Raw genomic sequence first — 24,966 nt, 5'->3', positions numbered from 1 at the left:
ATTAAACAAAAACATGACTTTTTGACCCCAAATAAAAAAAATAAGCAATTGTGAACACACACCCAAAAACACACACACACTCACCCACAAACACACACACACACACTCACCCACAAACAAACACACACCCACCCACAAACACACACACACACACACACACACACACACGCGCACACACACACACACACACGCACACACACACACGCACACACACACACACACACACTTTTATACTATGAATGAAAGAAAAAGCAATTATGATTGTGTAAAGCAACTTGTAAATTTGGGCTGAACAATATATAGTTTAAGCATCGCAAAGTGTGTATCCGCAATCGTTACATTCCAGGGTTAGATTTTTTATTAAAGATTTAAAATATAGATAGCGTAACGGAGGCCAGCTAGCGAAGTGCTATGCAGGTACACCTCACTCCTCTGACCTCAAATGGAGCTCTAGTGACAGATGCTAGAGGCCATGGTCTTTAGCCTCCTTGTTAGAACGACCGACTCCCATGCAAAGAATCGCCAGTACGATCCCAACTCAGCATGGGTTAGGTGCAGTAGGACCGGTGGGTGACAATTTTATTAAATATTATTTTTATATTATTGAATAAAATTATTTTTACAAGTATGACCAAGTTATTTTACCTTTGATTGTTTAATGTTTTTATTTGAATACTGTTAGACACCCCAAAAAGCCATAAATACTGTTTATTTAACTTTTATTAATGCTAGTGCTTGTAATTTATTCAATTTACGCAGATATGCAGCATAGAAAAAGACTTGTATACCCTGATCAATCTAAATAATGAATAATCTTAATGAAATCTTAATGACATAATCTTAATAATCTTAATGAAATAATCCTAATGAAATCTTTCCAAATAGAGTTATTCAAATCATCTAGTGAAATTATATTCATATTACAGCAAAAAAAATATTGCAACCTCAAATTTTTTCAATATTGTGCACTGTGCAGCCCTATTATGAAACAAATATATTACATAATGTACAGAACACCAAATAACTGACCAAAAATAAATAAATCATGATGACAGAGCAACCTGTGGACCACCAACAAAACTTCCATGCACATCAAATAATTTTCCAAATGTGAAGAATTTACAAATGACAAATATTGTCATTCCATCCCTATCTCAGCCTAAAATTCAAAACAGGCTCATAAAAGGACACACCACATGCTTTAAAGTAAAAACCACCAACTGACTTACCAAGAAAAGCCTCCAATCCATCTGTAGGCCTGTCTTGATCCTTCTTGAAGTCAACTGCATGACAACTGCATTGGAAAACCAATGAATCCCTCATGATGTTTCCAAATAGCACCAGATGTTCCAGAAGTTGATCTCATATATCTAACCACATTTTGACACACAAAGAAAACACAGAAAGCAAAATATCATTAAGGTATTGTTTACAGGTGAAAAGTAGTGTAGTTACAGGAAAGGGTCACACGTTCTATTTGGAAACTTTTCATTGGCTGTCAGTAAATATGTGGTGTTGCGGGTCAGTCTGTTAACATGGACATTTAAGCTCCCAATGGTTAATGTGTATAATATTATGTATACGATCAAAAAAAAAATCATTATTATTATCAATATTACAAATCGTTTTTTATATAATTTTAGGATTCTTTGTTTATTAGAAACTTAAAAATTCTTTTCAGGAAGGATTAAGACTAAAGGCAAAAGGGGGTCCAACCCAGTACCAGTAAGGTGTACCTAATAAAGTGGCCGGTGAGTGTGTAGTGCAACATTATACATCAATGCATCTTTACTAAATTAAATCCTTCTTTCAAAACAATGAATGTTTGACCCATGACAATTGAAATATAGTGAATATTGCTTGTATTCCATTACACTGCAGTAGATACTCACCAGAAATTCAGAAGGATTTTAAAAGCATGAAATGGACTATATATGTCTGTCGGCATCTGGACCTCCTCAGTACTGAGAAGTTTATAGAGGACATGGAGGGAGGGATTGATTTAATGCTTGTTAAAATATTGCTGATTGGATGCTCCCGGATCACTGCACACAGCTACAATGTTATTTTCTTCATAACAATAAAACCAGTAAAATGTCCCATAGTAAACCGAACAGTGCTAAAATATGGTCCATATCTCTGTCCAGTTATCGTGTTGTCCGTGAACCAGTTCTGTTCAATTTTATTGGCTCCCGTTGGCTTTCATCCAGCAAATAAATGTGGCTGTTGATCACAACGGTTTAAAAAGTTGTGTTTTTTGTAATGTGCATCATGGTGGCTCAGTGGTTAGCACTGTTGCCTCACAGCAAGAAGGTTGCTGGTTCGAGTTCCAACTAGGCAGGTTGGCATTTATGTGTAAAGTTTGCATGTTCTCCGCATGTTCGCGTGGGTTTCCTCCGGGTTTTCCAGTTTCCCCCAAAGACATGCGCTATAGGTGATGGGTATGGGTGTTTCCCAGTACTGGGATTCAGCCGCAAACGCATCCGCTGTGTAAAATTTATGCTGGAATATTTGGCAGTTCATTCTGCTGTAGCAATCCCTGAGGGACTATGCCGAAGGAAAATGAATGAATCAATGTTTTTTTTTGTAAGAAATGACAAGCTTTATTTAGCAAGAATTCATTAGATTCATCAAAAGTGGCACTGAAGATATTTATAACACCAAAAGATTATATTAAAACAAATGTTCTCTTCAACTTTATCAAATCATAGCTTACAAGCCTGCTAGCCTGGCATCCCTGGGCTATTGTGTTTTCCAGTCTGGCTACCAAAATGAATCTACCCTGACTGTCAGGCTTTCTTAAGAGGACAAATATATTTCAATGCTTTTGCATTCTCTAACAAAGTGGGTAATTATTTTGTATGTAATTCTTAGGCAACAAGGAGTCACAATCAAAATGTGTTTGAATTGGGGTCGGCCGATGGCGACTGATTTGACATCATACGATGTCTAATGTGAAACATCGCGATGGACGATGGCATCATCATCATCATCATAGGCGGAGGTGAATTATTTATTTATGAGTAATTAATTAATTTAGAACAAATTAATAATTTGTAGCCTACCGTTTCAACTACCTGACCTGCATGGTCTTTGTTTTACCCATAAACAAATCATAAATAAAGTTAAGTTGCAGTTTTTCTGTAGGAGGTTGGTCGGTAAAAAAGGTGCACAACCAACAGTATCTGAGGTTTTCACTAAAATTACTAAGTACAAGTGTGAAAGTGAAAGATTGAACAGTGAACTGACGCTGTGACATGTTACCTGATAGATTCAAAAGACCAAAGAGTTGTTAGATGGAGACAAATTTAACAACTATAGTGAGACGCGATCCAGCGGTACATCCTTGATAAACTGTCCGCTGTGCACTGCTCTCTAGAGCTCAGAAGAGTGCATGACAGTGTGTGTGGCTGTGTGTATGTGTGTGTGTGTGTGTGTGGTCACGTGTTGTGCATTTTCAGCAGATGGAGGGCTGTTCAGAAATGCTAGGTAAAACACGATGTGGATGTGGATCATTTTCGTTCTCAAATGCCATTTTAATACTAAGACATATTAGTGTAAACAGGGCCTAAGTGTGTATTTTTCGCGAGCGGGGTTTGCGATGGGTGGGGCATGACGGAGGGGCTCAGCATCGTGTTGTCTATTGGCCACGGCGATGGGGGATGGCATCGTCTATCGGCCCAACCCTAGTGTGAATTTACATTAGAGCTAACTGGTGTTGTCAAAAGAACCGGCACTTTAGTGCCAAGTTGGTAAAATATGATACCAGGTTTTTCAAGGATTCGGTGGGGCCAGATTTGTGCATTTACATTAGGGTTGCTTCGATAGACGATGCCATCTCAATCCTCCGACCCACCCCTGTTGCTGCAGCAATCTGCTCACGAAAAATACAAACAGTCTCATTTACACTAGTAAGTCTTAGTTTTAAAAAATCCAATTTTAGAACAAAAACGATCCACATCCTCACTGGCGTTTCATCTAGCATTTCTCAAAATATGCACAATTCACACATTTAAAAGACCGGGGATTGTGGTTTACATGCGGGTCACGCTGCAGGCACATGTGCAGGCTCCAGCGGAGTTTTTGTTTCATGCAAAGCATAATGTTTTTATTTTATTTATTAAATAACTATTTACAAAGATAAATTATTAAAACGACACAACTCATTGTCCATATTCATATGATTTTTTTGATTTTGCATAGCTTAGCCTGGTCAGTACCTGGATGGGAGACCACTAGGGAACAGTAGGTTGCTGTTGGAAGTGGTGTTAGTGAGGCCAGCAGGGGGCGCTCAACCTGTGGTCTGTGTGAGTCCTAATGCCTCAGTAAGAGTGAAGGGGACACTACACTGTCAGTGGGCGCCGTCTTTCGGATGAGACGTTAAACCGAGGTCCTGACTCTCTGTGGTCATTAAAAATCCCATGGCACTTCTCGTGAAAAAGCAGGGGTGTAACCCTAGTGTCCTGGCCAAAGTCCCTCTATCGGCCCTTACGATCATGGCCTCCAAATCATCCCCTTCCACCGAATTAGCTCTTTCACTGTCTCTCCACTCCACCAATAGCTGGTGTGTGGTGAGCGCACTGGTGCCGTTGTCCTGTGGTTGCCGTTGCATCATCCAAGTGGATGCTGCACAATGGTGGTGGTGTGGAGAAACCCCCCCTCATGATTGTGAAGCGGTTTGGGTGTATGGTCATACACAATAAATGCACTATATAAATACACATTACATTACATTACTTTGATAGGCCTAACATGAGGTGAACTAATTTACAGATCAAATAGAAAGGCACGTCTATACAATTCAGTGGAAATGTTAAATGTGAAAGATACTTCGTCTTGCTTTTGTTTTTTGTATTTTTGTTTTTTTTAATTGTCCCTAAAAACATTTCAATTTCATCAGGATCATATCACATTAAAGCTTTTTTAGCTGAATATTTTATAATATTATTCTTTTCACTGAATTTTACACTATGTTTCTATGTCATCTGTAGTGTATCTTGGATGCAAAAGGAATACAGGATGATATTAAGACAAGATTACCTTTTTAAGGGTATTTAATCATAATTCATCAAATATTAAAGCTTGTTTCATTAACATTTGTTAGTGAAAATCATTTTGTTGAACAATTAGTAATCAGACAGATTTTAAGGAGTAGTTTGCAAAATCCAGTTATCATTTGTTAACTTCAATGTGTAGTGCAGGCTGCTATTTTAGAATGACCTCAAACATTACTCATCATTAGAATCCATTACTGTTTTGAGTCTTGATTTTAACCCAAGTATTATATAATATGAAGCAGCTGTTTGCATACTGATGCCATACTTAGCATTCATCTGTTATAATAATCAAACCTTTGATTTTAAAAGTATTGATATTTTAAGTATTTTTTATTTTCATTAGTTTAATTGACTCATTAGAAATGTGTGATGTTGATGAGTGTGTGCTCATTAATGCAAACAGTTAATCATCCAATCAGGCTGCAGCAACACAATGCACACAGACGTGATCAAGACAATCTGAAAAAAGAAAAGCCGAGCAATGGAATCAGAAATAAAGGTCATTTGTGTGACTTTGAAAGTGCCATGATTGTTGGTCCTGTATTGCTTTGAGCATTTCAGAAACTACATTTACATTTTACAATTATACATTTAGCAAACGATTTTATCCAAAGCGATTTACAAATGAGGAAATTACAGGATAAAAGCAGCACCTAAAATCACCAAAGACCCACAATATATGGATGCTATGACAAGTGTAAGTTATTTACTTTTTTTTTACCGGCCACTTTATTAGGTACACCTTACTAGTACCGGGTTGGACCTCATTTTCCCTTCAGAACTGCCTTAATCCCTTATGTCATAGATTCAACAAGTTACTGGAAATATTTTTCAGAGATTTTGGTCCATATTGACATGACAACATCCCACAGTTGCTGCAGATTTGTCCATGATGCGAATCTTTTATTCCACCACGTCCCAATGGTGCTCTATTATATTGAGCTCTGGTGACTGTGGAGGCCACTTGAGTACAGTGAACTCATTGTCATGTTTAACAAACCAGTCTGAGATGATTCACACTTTATGACATGGCATGTTATTCTGCTGGAAGTAGCCATCAGAAGATGGGTACACTGTAGTCATAAAGAAATAGACATGGTCAGCAACATTACTCGGGTAGGTTGTGGTGTTGGCACGATGCTCAGTTGGCACAAATTGGCCATGCTTGCTATAGCCCATCCGCCTCAAGTTTTGACGTGTTGTGCACCCTGTTCCTAGAGATTTACCTTTCTGTAGAGTTCAGCTTCAACACCGATTAAACACAACTGAACCAATTAACTGGCCTGAAGCAGCACTTGATATTTACAGACAGATATGTTTGATCAGGGTTGCAACTGAAATCTGCATAAGGCAGATCTCCAGGATTCAGGAACAGGGTTAATGACCCCTGGTTTACAAGAATTCTCTGTAGGGGTAATGTGTTTAACCCCTACCCCAGAACCCAACCCTCACAGGCAAGGATAGGTATCATTAAGGTTTTAACAGTATTACTACTTTTGACGATAACTTTTATCGGTTCGGTATTTTAACGGTTCTCTTATCGGTACTTTTTGTAGTATTTTTGATGAAAAAACTAATTGAACAAAAGTGACAACTTTATTATTATGTTTTTAATGTAAAATAAAACAAAACCAATAATTGTAAAATATATATATATATATTTATTTTTTTCCTTTAAAATAATGTACAATAGTTTGAAGAAAAATGACTCCGTTTTTAACCATTCTTCTGGAGAAAAATCAACAAAAGTTTAATGTGCTCAATGCAGTTGAAAACTCCCACTTTGAGTTGCAAAATGCTGTTAAATGAGATGTTTAGGCTTTTTCATTAACGCATTCACATAAACGAGTTAACGGGGTTTTGAGAGTTAGCTGTGTTTTTAATACAGTTTTGGAGCATCTTGCAATGTAGAAACAAGCTGTTTTTTTATCTGTTCTTAAGCATAGTTTATTATTAGGCTACTCATAGACTATATTTGTAAATACAGCTGATGTAAAAGCATTTTTAATGTTTAGGATTTATTTAGGCTACTGCAGAAATAACAAACTGTTTTCATTGTCACTGAATGTCTTATACAAGAAAACAAGTAATCTGGCTAAGCGGAAATGCAACTTGTTGCGTTTGTTGCAAAGGCCATTGTCATTGTCTACTCGGGGAAATACAAAAATTGGTTCTCTCCGCCACTACGCAAGCTTACAAGCTGCAAATGTTGCGAGCTATGTGTGTGCGCTTAGCACGAATCTCCGCTGAGTGTTCGCACACAGCCGAGAACTGTGAAGGCTTTTATATTTGACGCGCTTGCCAGAAACATGAGTATTTCTCATGTGATATTGCCAACTGCGCAGACAAATATCAAATATCGCAAATTAGGAAAGGTTGGCGAGTTATATAATGCTACTGTGAGTAATGTTTATTCAGCAATAATTCTCCAGTACCGATAGCAGAACCATTACCGTCAGAGCTTATCAACACTTCTGTCGTTTATAATGTAGCAACAATACCGATAATGTACAGAGTTTCGGTAGCCATCTCTACTCACAGGAATACTGTGGCAAAATGTGAATGTCAAATGTTAAACCCTGCTAAGCATGAATGTTTAAAGATTTTAAATTATGAAAACACAAGACATGTTAGAGTGGGCTGATAAACAATATTATATCGAATCACAATAAAATTTATGTCAATAACAATGATAAGCTCTGGACTTTCTTACTTTATATTCAGTAGACTCTATATCACAAAGAGTGCCTGGTGCATATAGAGATTAAAAGAGCTTGTCCTGTACAGTTGGTTTGTCAAACCCACTCACCTGTGTGAGGCACACTCAGAATTTCACAATGTTAGTTACTAATCTACTGTTATTTTATTGCACAACCATCTCTAGGGTTTACATAAGGCTTTTTAAAATGGTCTGAAAAGAGAAAATATGTAGTTACATGAACAAAAAAGCCCTGTTGATGTTGAAGAGCAACAGTAACAAAAATAATCACTCATTAAGTCTACATAAGAGCATTTTCAAACACAAAACACATACTGCATAAACTTTAATCAGGTGAGCTACAGCAGCAGAACAGCACACTGTAACTACAAAATAAGCTACAATTTACAACAAAACCAGACAGCAAACACAGAAATAAAAGATTGGAAAAATGTTACCTGATCTGACTAATCTCTATGCTGCTAAATTCGAACAGTAAGAGTCTGAATTTGGTGTAAATAACATGAAAGCATTCTCTAGATTTATCCTGTCTTGTATCAACAGTTCAGGCTGCTGCTGGAATAATGCTATGGGACATTTCTTTTCTTGGCACACTTCGGGACCTTCAGTACCAACTAAGCATTGTTCCAACACCACAGGATACCAGCAGTATAATGTGGTATGTCACCAAACTCAGATCATCTTAAACTGCTTTCATAAACATGACCGAGTTCACAAAACACAAAAAGTCTCCACAGTCATAAGATCTCAATCCAATAGGGTACCTTTGGGATGTGCCTGAACGTGGGATTTACATAATGCATGTGTGCGCGCATCAGATAAATCGGCACCATCTGTGTGATGTTTTCATGTCAATGTCAACCAAAATCTCAGAGGATTGTTCCAGCACCTTGTTGAATCCACTCCATGAAGAATTAAGGCAGTTCTGAAGAAAACTGGTGTGCAACTGTAACTTGCTATAGAGTGTTGCGCAGGTAAACCTCATTACCCTGATCTCAAGAAGTGCTCTACTGACCAATAGTTAAAGAGTTAGAGCAACTGCCTCCCATGCAGGAATCGCTGGTTTGATCCCTGTTCAGAGCACGTGGGCGGGGAAGTGTTCTAGCGATCGATAGTTAGAAAGTGTTGGAGCATTTGCCTCCCATGCAGGAATCACTGGTGCAACCCCTGCTCGGAGCAAGTAGGAGGTGTAGAACCAATTGGGCTACACAACCAAATACTAGCAAGATACACTAAAAAAATAATTCTGGGTTGTTTTTACACAGCATTCTATCAAATATGGACAAACCCAAAGTTGGGTTATCTTTTAAATACAATTTAAATGATACTTTTTAACCAAACTGTTGGGATTGTAAATATTTGATCCATCATAGGGTTAAAACCAGCCATCATTTTTAAAGTGTATACCTGCACAGTGCACACAGTTTTTTTTAATTCTTAAAAGTACCACGCCAGTGAAAGTTCTCTTTCATTTAAGTCAGGGATCACCAAACTTGTTCCTGGAGGTCCGGTGTGCTGCAGATTGTAGCTCCAACCCTAATCAAACACACCTGAACAAGCTAATCAAGGTCTTACTAGGTATACTTGAAACACCCAGGCAGGTGTGTTGAGGCAAGTTGAAGCTAAACCCTGCAGGACACTGGCCCACCAGGAACGAGATTGGTGACCCCTGATTTAAGTGAATAAAGTTCCCAGTAAGTATATAATATCATAAAACATTTTGGTATTAAATTTCTCACCCAAAGCAATTGCTCTTATTTCTCAAATAACTTTTACAATTCAGATCTGAAGCCCATACTATGTTCACTTTGTTCAAATGAACGAGGACTGCAGAGTTTACATCTACAGCACTGTGAATCTTTTAAAAACCCACTGACTAATTTAACCCTCATCCTTGTCAAACATCATCATCTGGGACATTCTGGTATAGTGGGTTTCACAGCAGATGACTGGGCTCTGTGTTTTGATGTGTGCTAGTTAACAGGGCAGATGTGAGAGGAAGGCAGACGGGCTGTAGTATATACTCCAAACCTCTCAGAAGAGTGCTTGACTATGTCACTGGCTTTAAGAGGACAACTCCACTTCACACGCTCATTTTCCAAGAGATGCCACGGCCATTTGAGCTGCTTACATAATAACTGCAGCACACTTATCCACACAAATCCACGCTCGTCCCTTCATCTGACATCTGCATATGCTCATGGGACTTCCAAATTTGAGTGTTTCTCTCGTTTTCCGTGTGTGAGAGAAGCACATTTTGCATGTATGGTTTCACGCAAAACACCGTTCGCACTCCGAAAAACAAAGTAAGGGTTTTTATCTGTGGCCGTCCTTGCAGAAAAGCAGGCCAGCAGCTAATTAATCATTAAATCTGAAATTAGCATACAGCATCCTGTGCCTGTGTTTGCAGAGGCCCATAAGAGAAGAGAGAAAAAAAGAGAGCGAGGGAAGAGAAGGAAAGCAGGAGGAAGAGAAAGAGGGAAAACGACAGGGAGAAAATAGATCTTGGGTCTTGAGGACTGATTCACTGGGAATTTAAACTTCAGGGGTGGTCACACCACATTTTCAGCATGTTTAAAGCTATTTTAGACCCAGTAATATAATATGATTAATTAGAATTGTGGATTTGCATGCTTTTTGAACGTTTCTCATTTTGTTGCTATGCGGTTGCTAAGGTGTTCTGCCTTTATTGCATATATGTGCACTACCTTTACTTAGTGGTGTAAAGTAACAAATTACAAATACTCAAACCACTGTAATTGAGTAGTTTTCCTCAGGAGTTGTAATTTACTGAGTAGCTTTAAAAACGTGTACCTGTACTTTCCCTTGAGTACATTTTTATTGATACTTCTACTCCGTTACTTTCCTTCAACTTAGGGCTGCTCGATTATGAGAAAAATCATAATCACGATTATTTTTGTCATAAATATAATCACGATTATTCAAAACGATTATCAGTTGAAGTCAAAATTATTCACCCTTCTGTGAATTTATTTTTATATATAAATATTTATAAAATAATGTTTAAAAGGATTTTTTTTTTACAGTATTTATTTTAATAATTTTTTTTTTTTCTTCTGGAGAAAGTCTTATTTGCAGGTTTAAATATTTTGAAACCCATTTTAATTGCTCGATATTAGCCCCCTCAAGCAATATATATTTTTGATTGTCTGCAGAAGAAACTACTGTTATACAATGACTTGCTTAATTACCCTAATTAAGCCTTTGAATGGCACTTTAAGCTAAATACTAGTATCTTGAAAAATATCTAGTAAAATATAATGTGCTGTCATCATAGCAATGATAAAATAATTCAGTTATTAGAAATAAGTTATTAAATCTGTTATGTTTAAACTGTGCTTTAAGCATCTTCACTGTATTTTTGATTTTATTATTGATCAATAATAAAAACTGTCGGCAGCAGAAGGAATATCGCACGCTGTCACTTTAAGAATGCTGTGGCTCTGATATGGTTTCTCTTTCTCGTGTCTTTTGATTCTCAACTTGTTTGTTTATTAAACAAATGAGGGTTAATATGAATAATCACTAAACACCGTGCTCTGACACAAGTGTGCATGTATTTCACCATTAAAGCGCTCACTTTAAGATCGCGTTAGATGTTTGTGTGCTCTGCTGTCCGAGGCTAAGCGCCGCGTGCGCACAAACACACACGCTACCTATCCGAGGCTAAGCACAGTGCACACACGCACAACTCAAAGTCAAAACTCAAAGTCAGGCCTACGTCAATGTCCAACCTAAAATCAACTAAATATCGACATGTAATGATGTTACAGCTTGCTGATACGTTGTGGACGTTACCACTATGACGTCTATCAGATGTTGGATTATCAACTTCATTTGATGTCGTTAATGAATATAAAAATAACATTGTCCTCAGACGCTGGCTAGACATTGAATTTTAGTCACCTGATGTCATGACCTAAATCTAAACTAATATTAACGTCCTAAGACATTGCATGTCTGCTGATATATAACTAAATGCACTACACAATATAACGTTTACAAACCACAAATTACATGTAAACGCATCAGCTTTTTACAGCCTAATACCTACTACTTAGGGGTGTAACGATTTATCGTTGTACGATTTATTGCGATGCAAAAATGTCTCAATATGCATCGTGGCGTTATGACGATTTCATTACGATACGACGTCCGTTTTCTCTTATTAGTTGAGCTGTTTGCACGTGAGCTACGTTCCACCTGCTGTCGCACGTGAGTTCAGATTGCAGCAGCAGTAATGTTAGCAGAACAAGATGAGTGGAGCTGAAATAGAGGATGGCCCATCCTCTCAAAATCAGACGTCTGACAACATTTCGGTTGTACAGTCATTGCTTTAGACTCGTCCGCTTTTTGACACGCATACTGGGTCAAACATCCTAAGTTATAAAGTCTTCACAGTGATTTACATACTTTGCACAGCGACATGGACACCTTCTAATGCTGTTAAAAGTGTCACAGACTGTATTTATAAGGTACAATTCACCCTAAAATATCATTCTGTCTTCATATAATGATGTATTGACGGCTGCAAAATCACACATGACGTGAGCTGACCGTGAGCTGTTACTACAGAGGGCGGATGATAGACGTGCGCGTATGGCAAGCCGTTTTAGCATTTAAACCTTTGATCTGATTATCCATAAATATATTTAGAGATATCTCTAATTATATTTTGACTAGTCATAATTATAATTCGACTAGTCAGAATGACAATTAGAGATATCTGCAATTACAATTGTACTAGTACGAAATCAGATTGGAGATATCTGCAAATATATTATGACTAGTCATATTCCTCCATTGACTTCCATTGAAAAATATTTGCAGATATCTCTAAATGAGTTTTGACTAGTCACAATTGTAATTAGAGATATCTCTAAATGAATTTAATTAAATATGAATTAAATATATTTATGGATAGTCAGAACAAAGGTTTAAATGCTAAAACGGCTTGCCATACGCGCAAGTCTGCTTCAGTGAACAGAACCTGCAGGTTGTGACTAATAAAGTAGTTAACAACATTCAGTTTGTGGAACAGAGTGATCGTTCAGGAGCCGCGTGGGAAGTATGAACAGCACTTAGCAGTGGAAATGAAACCGAAAACGTACACATTATTTAAACAATCATATCGCATTTTACAGTTATGATTACGACGAGCATTAACCCTTTTGAGTACAGAGGTACACAAAAATGCACGTCAACATGATACACTTGATAGCGCCGACATCAGCGACGCCGAAGAAATAGTAAACCTGCCTAAACTGCTGAAAAGAGCCACGACTGTTCTGTGTAATAAAAAGACGGTCACCCTGTCACTCATCATGCTCAACATGAAGACAGCCATCCATAAAAACCTCTCAGACAGATGCACATCAGTTCAGGATTATCTTATAGAACTGCTGATTACCTGGAAATGTGGATTTTTTTTTTTTTTTGCACACACAAAAAACGCAAGTGACCAAGCAAAGCCTTAAACTCTTACTGTTAAATTCAATTGAATAGAAAGCTTATTGTTTTTGCACCTTTACTTAAATTGTTCCTTAATTTTGTCTCTGTCATTACAATAATATTTTTTAAGAAGTTTTTAAATTGTTTTATTTTCCAGAGACAGGCCTGTTTAATTTATTTTCTTAAAGAAGGTTCAGTTTACCAAGTTGAAACAAAAGAAATACAAAAAAAATAGTTTACTCTGTAAAATTTGCATTTCAGTTTAATTTTCAATTTTTATTCCAAATATCGTGATGCATATCGAATCGTGAACATTATATCGTGATACACATCGTATCGTGAGCTGAGTGTATCGTTACACCCCTACTACTACTAACTATTTTTGAAAGGTCTTTTGACTCATACTCCCAATATTTACAACACATACTCTACACTTTTAGGCAGGTAATGGTACTTTTACTTAAGTCTGATTTTTTAGTACTCTTTCCACCACTGCCAATACTAATAGTGCAGTGAATGGTGGTTTGGTTGTTATTTGCTGATCTAACTTTACAAATTAAATCAGAAATTTCTGCTTAAATAGAATTACTCTATTTTAATGTGACTATATAGTAAGGGGGACACATTTCAAGCAAATCCCCAATACAAAATAAAGGATTTTGGCTGCTTGTTCAAACTAATTATTTTAAATAAGCTGAATCAACACAATTCTTGACATTTTTGGTTATAACCTAATTATTTTATGTTCAATCCACTTAATCCACTCAAAGTTAACTTAAAGGTGCTGTATGAATGTTTTTCTTCTAAAGCATAAAATTACCATAATATGTTTATATATTTAGATATTTAAGATATTTAAGAAACATGCTAAGTGAATATTCTTGTTGATTTTAAAAACAATGCTTAAGTCAGATATTCTGCTTTGAAAATGTGCATTATGTGCCGGACGCTGTCTTTGTTTTGGTTATTTTAACCCGCCCAATGCCAGTTTAGCCGATTATTTTTCAGCTCCCTGGGTTGCCTGGGTGGAAAACAGTATATTTGATTTATTCAGTTAGGAAGGCTCTCAAAGTATGTGTGATCGAAATGCAACCTCCGGGGGACAGTAGCACACAACGAAATGAGATGCAGATTCAGAGTGCCACATGAGGTTATTAATTAGCAAATATAATAAATATTACGAACATAAACATTAGGTGAGCAGGTTACATTGTAACTGTTTGTCCTAACAACACGCTACACAACGAGATACGAAGAGATCAGTAATTTGGCTGTTCGCACCTGACGAAACACGACAGAAGCCCAGAATAGTGCACTTACTGCATTCCAATGAAATGGTAAGGTTTATAATCTAATTAATGCATATTAAACCTCTTTAACATTGTTAAAGGTCCATGATGAATCACTGATATGTGTTGTTTTGAGTCACAGTTCTAAAGATCAATTTCAAATGGTTTATTTTGTTTTCAAGATCTGAGGTGAACTATCTGCTGCTGCTCTCAGTAGTATAGCAAGCAACAAATGTCTAGTAAAATGGAAACTCACATTATTTACATTGAATACTGAATAAAGCACATGAGGTGTACCTGAGATGATCATTGTCAGTTTTCTGTTGTTCACCTGTGAGAAATTGAAGCCGTTTCTAAAATATAAATTTCAGGTGTGAAATTTATATTTTCATTTTAATTTTATTTATCATTTAAATTTTTCATTTTTATTTTCAATTTCATTTTATATTTTGAAATTTATATTTTAAAAAACTCCTTTTAATATGGAAAATATTCCTTCTATCGCGTGTCGTTGCTTTTATTTTGAACACAACTTAAATCAGCCTTTAGCCTCAATAGTAGGGGTGTCACGATTTCGATTTTTAATCGAAATCGATCGAAATTAAGGCTCAATTTTGATTATAGAATCAAAAAATAGAATCGTCGATGCTGCCACGCCCCCATGTCATGTCAGCTTGGCTTGCCAAGCGGGAAAATAACAGGCTTGTTGAAGTACTTGTTAAACTGCAGAAGCAGGAGACCCGTCGACAGAGCTTAAACCCTCTCCTCTTTCAATGAAGTCGCCGGTGTGTAAGCATTTTGGATTTCCAGTGAGTTATGTTGACAACGCTCGTGTTGTCGACAAAAAAAAACACAGTTTTGCAAGCTCTGCTATGTAGGTATTACGTACGGTTCGTCCGATAGACAACACCGGCATCGCGATCCTCCGCCCCGCACCCGTAGCAAATCTGCTCATGAAAAGTACACACTCAGGCCCGGTTTACACTGTCTTTGTTTTTAAATGGCATTTTAGAACGACAACGATTTGACATCCACAGTGGCGTGTAGCATTTCTGAGCAGCCCTTCTTCCTCTCTACCTCTGAAAATGCACATCACGTGACCACACAGACACAGACGCACACACAGCCATGCGCTCGAGACAGCAGGTCCAGGCAGTCAGAGGACTGCTTCAATCTTTCACTCACTTGTACCTAGTCATTTTAGCGAACACCTCAGATACTGTTGGCTGGTTCCTTTTGGTTTTGCGTCTTTTTTACCGACGCCATTACAACGACACAGATCACTGCCTATTCACGAGTCCCGCAGAAAAAGTGATTGACAGGTGGTAATTATGTCTGTATCCATTTACTATATGATTTGTTTATGGGTAAAACAAAGACAATGCAGGTCAGGTAGTTTAAATGGTAGGCTACAAATAATTAATTGGTCATTAATTAATTATTAATAATCGAAAATCAAATCGAATCGTGCCTTTAGATTTGAAAATGTAATCGAATCGAGGATTTGGAGGATCGTGACACCCTTACTCAATAGTCAGGCTCACTCCTGTTGATGTTGTCAATCTGGCAACCTTGCGTGTGTTTTGAATCAGGCGTGCAATAGCTAGTTCAACCACTGGATGTCAAAGTTACATACAACACAAATCAACTAAAGGTGCAGTGACCATACCTGCCGTTTTTCCTGGAAGTCTCCCAATATACTAAATTTTTTGCCTTGTAGTTAAAAGAGTAAATATTGCATTTTGCTCAAAATCGTTTAAGAGATGTAAATGAACGATTTTTAATCATTTTAATCTCATACAAACTGGAACCACATGCTTGCATTTCCAGCGAACCGCTTGCATTTGAATATGAATAAAGATGAACGGAACATTAAATGTATAGTGTGCATGCTCCTTTAACCCATAAACATGCTTTATGGCATTTGGCCTACTGAAAGTGTCTTTCACAGAGTTACAAATGAGCTAAAGTTGTAGAGGCACTAATTAGCAGGCTCTCGCTCTCCCTCCTCTCTGACTTTGCTCAATGGAATCCATTTACATTTACTACTGAAAGGTCAGCATCTGTGTAAAGCCTGCCTTAATCACATGCACAAATGAAAAGGAGGACAGCAAAGATAACTCCTAATCTAACAAAATAATCCAATAAAATGAGACAAGCATTACCGTAATGCATATATAAACACATCTAGCACACACAGCAGTCACACTTGAGAAAATGTGTCGGGTTTAATTTCAATTAAACTTTATTAACAGCATTTGCATTTGTAAAAGCAAAGGTGAAGATGAGAATGAATATGCATATCTGTGTATTTTCTGAGCTCACCACCCTCCAGCTTTCCACTAGGCTTTGGATTTAAAAACAAAGGAGACATGTTAAACGTAATACTAAATGTAAAGTAAAAGAATATATGTTACAGTCATGTAAATCTTTTAGCCATAAACAATCAATGCTCTTTGTCCTGTTCCATCTCTCTTCCTCTACCAGGATAAGAGCCCTAACACTCCTCAAATTACTGCACTAGTCAATCAACAACAGCCACATCGTAAATAGCAGCCACACTCGTACCAAACAATGCGAGAAGGGCCACAAATAGGATGCGTACAGCACAACCAAACTGTCTCCGCACTTCAGGACGCATGGCCCCCTACAGCAAATGACAAGTCCCTGCAGTTCATGAGGCTTTTTCCAAGAATAGTACAGCACTGAGCCGAAGAGAGAGGACGAGTCCCCGACGGGATTCCTCCAGATGAAAATGTGGAGGTAGGTAGGTAGCGGAGGGTGGCCCGACATCCCAAAGGTCCCTGTGATGTACGTGGAATTCGACAGGGCGTGGAGTTTGCCCACTCTCTGTGGGGAAAGGAAGAAAATAGAGAACAGGACGGATACATCCTTCTGAATGGTGTGCAGAAAATGGAGAAACAGCAGTGCCGGAGGTGGCAGAATTCATATGCACAGAATCAGACATTGGGGCTTCACTGCAGGAGGGAGAAATGAGAGAGGGAGGGGCAGCAAAAGCTCTAGATCCCTCAGATAAATATTTACACAGTAAGAGACGAACCCCCCAGTCATGAAAAAAGAGAGAGAGAGAGAGAGAGAGAGAGAGAGAGAGAGAGAGAGAGAGAGAGAGAGAGAGAGAGAATGAAACTTGTACTTTTAAGATATTGTTAGTGCATTGGTAAGTGTAAGAGCAGCAAAGGTGCATGTACACTTTTTTTTTACTTTGGTCTTTTTTAGCATTGAACAGGGTAAGGATACAGCATACAGGGTCTCGGCGTAAAGAGAATTTGCACTGAAAGTCCACTCTGCAGTGACCAAACATGAATCAAAATGCTAGGGTAACCTTTGCAGAGGTGCATGTTGTGTTGAAAGAGAGCTGGTCCAAAGTTCACTTTAGCAATAAATGTTTATTCTTTTGATGAGCATTATTTCTCTTAACATATTTTTTGTTTAATTCACAGTATTTCTACAAAGTATATTGTATACTGTAAACTTGCAGACGTTTTTGTCACATCCATAACGCATGTTTATTTTCCTCTTTTAAAATATTATTCTTTTTTTTAATAATATCATTCTGCTCCCACAACTCTGTGGCTAGTTGTTTTGAAAAAAATAAAGAGAGGTTTCAAAATAACGTTAACATATTTCTTCTCTGTCAATTTATGTTTTGAGATTTTACTGCAATTGTCATGAGCATAATGCTGGAATTGGTCATTAATTTTTATAATTTTTTTTTTCATATTGCTTTATTCTAAATCTTTAGGAAACATTTTTGGCACAACAAAAGGTATAGTTATTCTGGCCACCCAACAAGCCACTAAAATTCAGTATTAAAACTATAAATACTTAACTTTGTAGCAAATAGAAAATGAGCTGAATAACTGCAAAAATGCCCACTTTTTAAGAAAAAATATCCACCCCTTTCACCAGGCTGGCTACGGGCCTGCAAGCTCATCTGGTACTATGAATTAGGGCTGAGCAATATGGCAAAAATGTAATCTCGATAATTATTTTCCATATTGAACGATAATGATTAAGGGTATCACGATTCTCCAAATCCTCGATTCGATTACATTTTCGATTCTTAAGTCACGATTTGATTCGATTTTCGATTATGAATAATTAATTAATTAATAACGAATTAATTATTTGTAGCCTTCCGTTTAATCTACCTGACCTGTATGGTCTTTGTTTTACCCATAAACAAATCATACAGTAAATGAATAAAGGCAAGTTACACACATAATTACCACCTGTCAATCACTTTTTTTCTTGTGAATAGGCAGTGATCTGTGTCGTTATAATGGCGTCGGTAAAAAAAGGCGCACAACCAACAGGAACCAGCCAACAGTATCTGAGGTGTTTGCTAAAATGACTAAGTACTAGTGTGAAAGTAAAAGACTGAAGCAGTCTTAACTAGGTTAATTAGGTTAACCAGGCAGATAGGGTAATTAGGCAAGTTACTGTATAACGATGGTTTGTTCTGGAGACAGTCTGAAAAACAATTAGCTTAAGGGGCTAATAAATTTGACCTTAAAATGGTTCATAAAAAATTAAGAACTGCTTTTATTCTAGCCAAAATAAAACAAATAAGACTTTGTTCAGAGGAAAAAATATTATCAGACATACTATCAACATTTCCTTGCTCTGTTAAACATCATATATTTTAAAAAGAAAAAACAACAAAGGGGGGCTAATAATTCTGACTTCCACTGTATATATATTTACAGTAATTTTTAATGTTTTTAAGAAAACTTATTCAGTTCATAAAGGCTACATTTATTAAATGTAAAAAATGTTAAATTGTTAAATATTTATCAAAATTTTAAATAACTGCTTTGTTATTGTATGTAGTTTCAAATAAAATTATTACTCCAGACATTATTGCTTTTATTACTATTACCATTAATAAATATAATAATAATTAATATTAGTGATTTCTGAAGGATCATGTGACTGGAGTAATGAAGCTGAAATTTCATCTTTAAAATCACTGGAATAAATGAATAAATTAAATGATAAACTACTTTTGAACAGTTATTTTATAGTGCAACATTTCACAATTTGTATTTATGATGAAATAATTGCAGCCTTGGTGAGCAGAAGAAGCTTAGTTTAACATATTTAATCATACTGACCCCAAACTTTAGAGCACTTGTGTATAGAATATTTTATAAGTGAAAATGGGCACTTTAATTTTAACAACCCACAGACATTGTCACCGAATATAAAGCAGAGGTTAGACTTTCTCATACATACAGAGCCTCATTTCAATTGTCAGGTTTTATAATAATCGATCTATTGAATTAATCAATCTATTAAAGAAACGTTGGCTAGAATTCTGCATTATAGGCTTAAATTATAGAGACATAGCAGATGAACAGAGACTGCATCAGATCAATGTAAATCTTTCTTTCGAGCTGTCAGTGTGGAAATTAACAAAACAACAGGCCTAATACAACATATTATACGATTAAAATATGGAAAAATTACCAGATAGTAATTTCGGTCAATTTTCCTGACGAATAAAGTAATATTTCAGCATGCTTTCACTTTCGCATTTACCGGTAAGAATGACATCTCGCCCGCTCATCATTCTCTCTTCATATACCCGTATATATGGCTATTACACGATCATAATACACTGTGATATAGCCTAGGACGTTAGTTCGTTGCATTGTTTTCTCACTACAATCGATCCGCTCAATAGGGCAGAGACCGTCTCATTCAGCCGATCTCGGACTGATTGATTTGGCGCGGATGCGAGCGCAACTGCTGGATATAAACAAACCGCGCTAACGGGGGAAACGAGACAGATTCCGAAACAAACGTCTATGTGTGAAAGCACCGTAAGATTGTATTTGCACACAATTGACAGACAGTCGCAGCATGCAGCTCTGGCTCGATCTGTCAGGCATCAAGGCAGCACTGTACACTGACCCGAGCGTCTCGCACGCTGGCCCCAGGCTATCGGGCAGTCCGAGCCCTGAAGGTTTAAGTTCTGTCGACGGGTCTTCAACAGTTCAACGAGCACTTCAACAAGCGTGTTTTTTCCTGCTTGGCAAGCCAAGCTAACGTGACATGGGGGCGTGGCAGCATCGACGATTCTATTTTTTGATTCGATAATCGAAATCGAGCATAAATTTCCATCGATTTCGATTAAAAATGTTTGAGACATTTTGTTCTTTCTGCGAGCTACAATGTTTACAATGATTACATCTCAAAGTTGATCTAATTGTTTAGTTCTTAATAATTTCATCACAAAATAAAGACCTTCAGTCTTAGTGTCTGGTATATTCTGTGAGAACAACTGGCTAGATGTATATTATCCCTTACAAAAAGCTAAGTGGCAGAGTGAAAGCCCTTCCTATGCAACTTCTGATTTAGTCAATTCATCTATCAGTGCTGACTGACAGACGCACTCCGTATAAAAACACTGTTCTCAGATCAGCTTCTATACAGGTTCTGTAAGAAGAGTGAAAGGGATTTGGGGGTGGTTTTAAACAGTCAAATACACTTAATAATATAAACATGTCCGTCCTGGTGTGTTTTATTCTAAACACAAATAATTTTATCTTAAATGAGCATAAACAGCTACGAAAGTATTCGAATGCTTACATTATAGATCAGTGCATACTTAAATATATATTTATTGTGCGTTTACAATCATTTAAAGCCAATTATTAAATATGGATTATCCCGTATTTTTACATTCCAATGTTGACAGGTATGGAAGCTACTTCAGCATATTTTTTTTTTCCATCCTTGCATTCAATACCCAATCAGCAAGCAATTTTCATGCAAGACAACCCTTTCATGCAGCAAAAAATGTAAAGCAGTTCTGCAATAATAAAGGGGCCAGCCCAGAGTCCTGATGTAAACTGGACTGAAAAACTAAACACTTACAACTAGGCAGGGGACAATAACCGCGTTCAAGGTATACTGTGATTTGGAAAATACCGTAATAGCGTATGTAAGGTATATGTACAATTTTTTTTTTTTTACTTTTTGTTTGTTTGTTTGTTTTTTAGGACAACAGAATATCCAGCAGTAAAAAATATCCAAAGATTACGTTTTAAATTGTAAAGAAATCTAAATTATTTAGCCGGACATGTTTACTGCTTTATAAATATTTTAAATCTTTAAAAAAATAAAACAATGTTTTCATAGGGGAAAAAATGTTTTTTACCCAGAAATTTAAAAACAATATATTTTAGAGCAGTAATCACAATACCGGGATACTGTAAAACCGTTATATTTTTATCCAAGGTTATCATATTATCAGAATCTTATACCGGCCCTCGCCTACTTCCAACTATTTTTTGACTCACAAACATTTTATTTGAAACCTTCAATCAACACTGTTCTCTTTTTTTAACTATCATTATCAGTAATCAATATGTAATAGCAATAGTAAAAATTGTATATGGTTTTAAGAATATTAAGATTGTGTGCGAGATAAAACACACTTTTTTGATTTGGCTTTTTGCCAAGAGACTGAACTTCTTGGAATTTTACCTGAATCCAACTGGCTCTATACTAGTCTATCCCTTAAGGCAAAGGGCCAGAACTCAACCAAAGCAAACACAACAAATAATGTTTTTATGGCTACAGTATTGAGTTTCCTGTTTGTTTTGTAAGATCAGTAAGTTGGACAAAAAAAAGGTCTTCTCAAAGTACAGTATGAATGTTTGATGGTCTGAGGCATCAGAGCAGAAAGAGGACGGTGAGTTTTGACAGCGGATTAGAGAGTAAAGAAGTCGGCGAGGTGATGACAGAGCGAGCCGTGCTCCAGTCTGACAGCGGGGAGAGGAGGACGGCCATATGCGCCATCTCTCTGGGCCCTCGGGGAGACAGGAGACAAGGTGACGTACTGAACACGCACGTCCCTACAGGAGCACTGGAAGCTGATCAACAACACGGGCCTGACAGTCACTCCAACAAGCAGACGCATGCGGCGAAACGGCGGGAAACGGGACGAGATGAACGCAATCAAAAGTTACAGTGATGAAGTCAATGATCATGTAAGATCATTAGTCTCGGCTCATCAGCTTTTCCTTACAAGACCTTGTGCACAAATCAATGTGCTGTATTTCACAAAAGATTAAAGTCTACAGAGAGGGTTTAATAAAGCCCCCTACAGATGAATGAATTCTCTCGCTCCGTCTCAACAAGAACATGCTTGGCTTATTATTGTGGAATCATCTAAATCAGACATATCTCAGCTGCAATGGCATACAAAAACATAAGAAATGGGTAATACCCTACATGCTGGATGACAGATGTATAGACAGACAGAAAAACAAACAGATGGTAAGACAGAATGACAGATAAACATACAAGGACAGACAGTACATAGATAAATGCATAGGATGGATGGAGAGATGGACAGTAGGGTCGTTACTAAGGGTGTCACGATCCTCCAAATCCTCGATTCGATTACATTTTCGATTCTAAAGGCATGATTTGATTCGATTTTCGATTATGAAAAATTAATTAATTAATGACCAATTAATTATTTGTAGCCTACCGTTTAAACTACCTGACCTGGATGGTCTTTGTTTTACCCATAAACAAATCATACAGTAAATGAATAAAGGCAAGATACACACATAATTACCACCTGTCAATCACTTTTTCTGCGGGACTCGTGAATAGGCAGTGATCTGTGTCGTTATAATGGCGTCGGTAAAAAAGACGCACAACCAACAGGAAACAGCCAACAGTATCTAAGGTGTGCACTAAAATGACTAAGTACAAGTGAGTGAAAGATTGAAGCAGTCCTCTGAGCGCATGGCTGTGTGTGCGTCTGTGTCTGTGTGGTCACTTGATGTGCATTTTCAGAGGTAGAGAGGAAGAAGGGCTGCTCAGAAATGCTACACATCACTATGGATGTCAAATCGTTGTCGTTCTAAAATGCCATTTAAAAACAAAGACAGTGTAAACCGGGCCTGAGTGTGTACTTTTCACGAGCGGATTTGCTACGGGTGCAGGGCGGAGGATCGCGATGCCAGTGTTGTCTATCGGACGAACCGTACGTAATACATACATAGCAGAGCTTGCAAAACTGTGTTTTTTTTTGTCGACAACACAAATGTTGTCAACATAACTCACTGGAAATCCAAAATGCTTACACACCGGCGACTTCATTGAAAGAGGAGAGGGTTTTATGCTCTGTCAATGGGTCTCCTGCTTCTGCAGTTTAACAAGCACTTCAACAAGCCTGTTTTTTTCCCGCTGGCAAGCCAAGCTGACGTGACATGAGGGCGTGGCAGCGTCGACGATTCTATTTTTTGATTCGATAATCGAAATTGAGCATAAATTTCGATCTGTAGTCTTTACAATACTGGAATTCGGTACCAATCAATACTGGCCTTTTAAAAACATCCATTTCCCACAGATACAGGGAAACTGGAATGTTTTAAAACCGCGATTCATCAGCAGATCACTCGTATGCCAGCTTATAGACCAACCAGCTGATTGAAGTTACTTTGAAATGCTTCAGCGTACCTGTCTCTGTGGCAGTCACAGTCATTTCTGTTGAGCATCTGTTGAGCACACAGGAAATAGGCGTTTTTAAAACTTTAGTATTTTAAAAGTTTTTCAAATTTAAGACACCTTCAAGTGGTGTTAAAAGTGTGACATACTGTATTTGTACTGTACTTATAAAACAACCCAATAATTCATGGACTCCTGAGAACTTCATTAAACCATCTCTCTATGGTACAAAACTTCAGTAAAATTACAAAATCTTCACTGACAACATAAGCATTGCAGACCTGTCTGTCCTGCAAATCTTTCTTAAACCTGCAATTAGTCTGTCAGCTTCCTTTGAAATCTGTACTAAAAAAAATGGCACTCAAGAAGCACAATGTTTACTTAAAACATATCTTCAGATTTTTTACATTACACAGCGCTCTTTAAAACAAAGGTTTAAAAAAATGACGTTTAAATCAATGTCATGTCAAATAAAGCTGCTACGCCACTCATTTCTCAACAAATGACACTAAAACGGTTAAAAAAAACATACATTAACAAACTAACCAATGAACACTATTCAGATGCCATCTTTATATTTTTCTCACTACGGTCACAGGATCAAAAGCACATGATGCACAAATTTTTGCAGTTTTTTTTAAACAATCAAATGAAGTTATCGGTCATAAGACAGGCAAAAAATAAAACATTCAATATAATGTGCAAGAATCACTGTAACATCTTCACTTACATGAGCAAATGAGAACTAATTTAAAAACCATTGAGTAACCATAGAAACAAAAACTAAAATTATAAAAACTATAAAATATATATGGAAGAGGTCAAATGCAAAAACCTCCAAGTGCCGTCTGAAATGTTCTTCTAAAATAAGCATTTTCCTCAGCCTCTGTTTATGTTTATGTTCAGTTATTTCACTTCAAAGCAGCATTCA

The 24,966-nt window shown here is 37.1% G+C and overlaps 1 long non-coding RNA gene across 7 annotated transcripts in view; it reads right to left on the bottom strand.

Annotated features, from left to right (window-relative positions):
• The window catches only part of LOC137488255 (uncharacterized), a 431,442-nt gene that overhangs the window by 394,721 nt on the left and 11,755 nt on the right, over nucleotides 1-24,966 (bottom strand). For all 7 annotated transcript variants that reach the window (XR_012393968.1, XR_012393967.1, XR_012393966.1 and 4 more), the window contains exon 2: nucleotides 1,230-1,370. This is a non-coding gene — a long non-coding RNA (uncharacterized lncRNA). The remainder of the gene's footprint in view (nucleotides 1-1,229; nucleotides 1,371-24,966) is intronic.

This window comes from Danio rerio, chromosome 18 (genome assembly GCF_049306965.1).
Source record: "Danio rerio strain Tuebingen ecotype United States chromosome 18, GRCz12tu, whole genome shotgun sequence".
Taxonomy (NCBI): Eukaryota; Metazoa; Chordata; class Actinopteri; order Cypriniformes; family Danionidae; genus Danio; species Danio rerio.
This window is presented reverse-complemented; position numbering and strand designations above follow the sequence as displayed.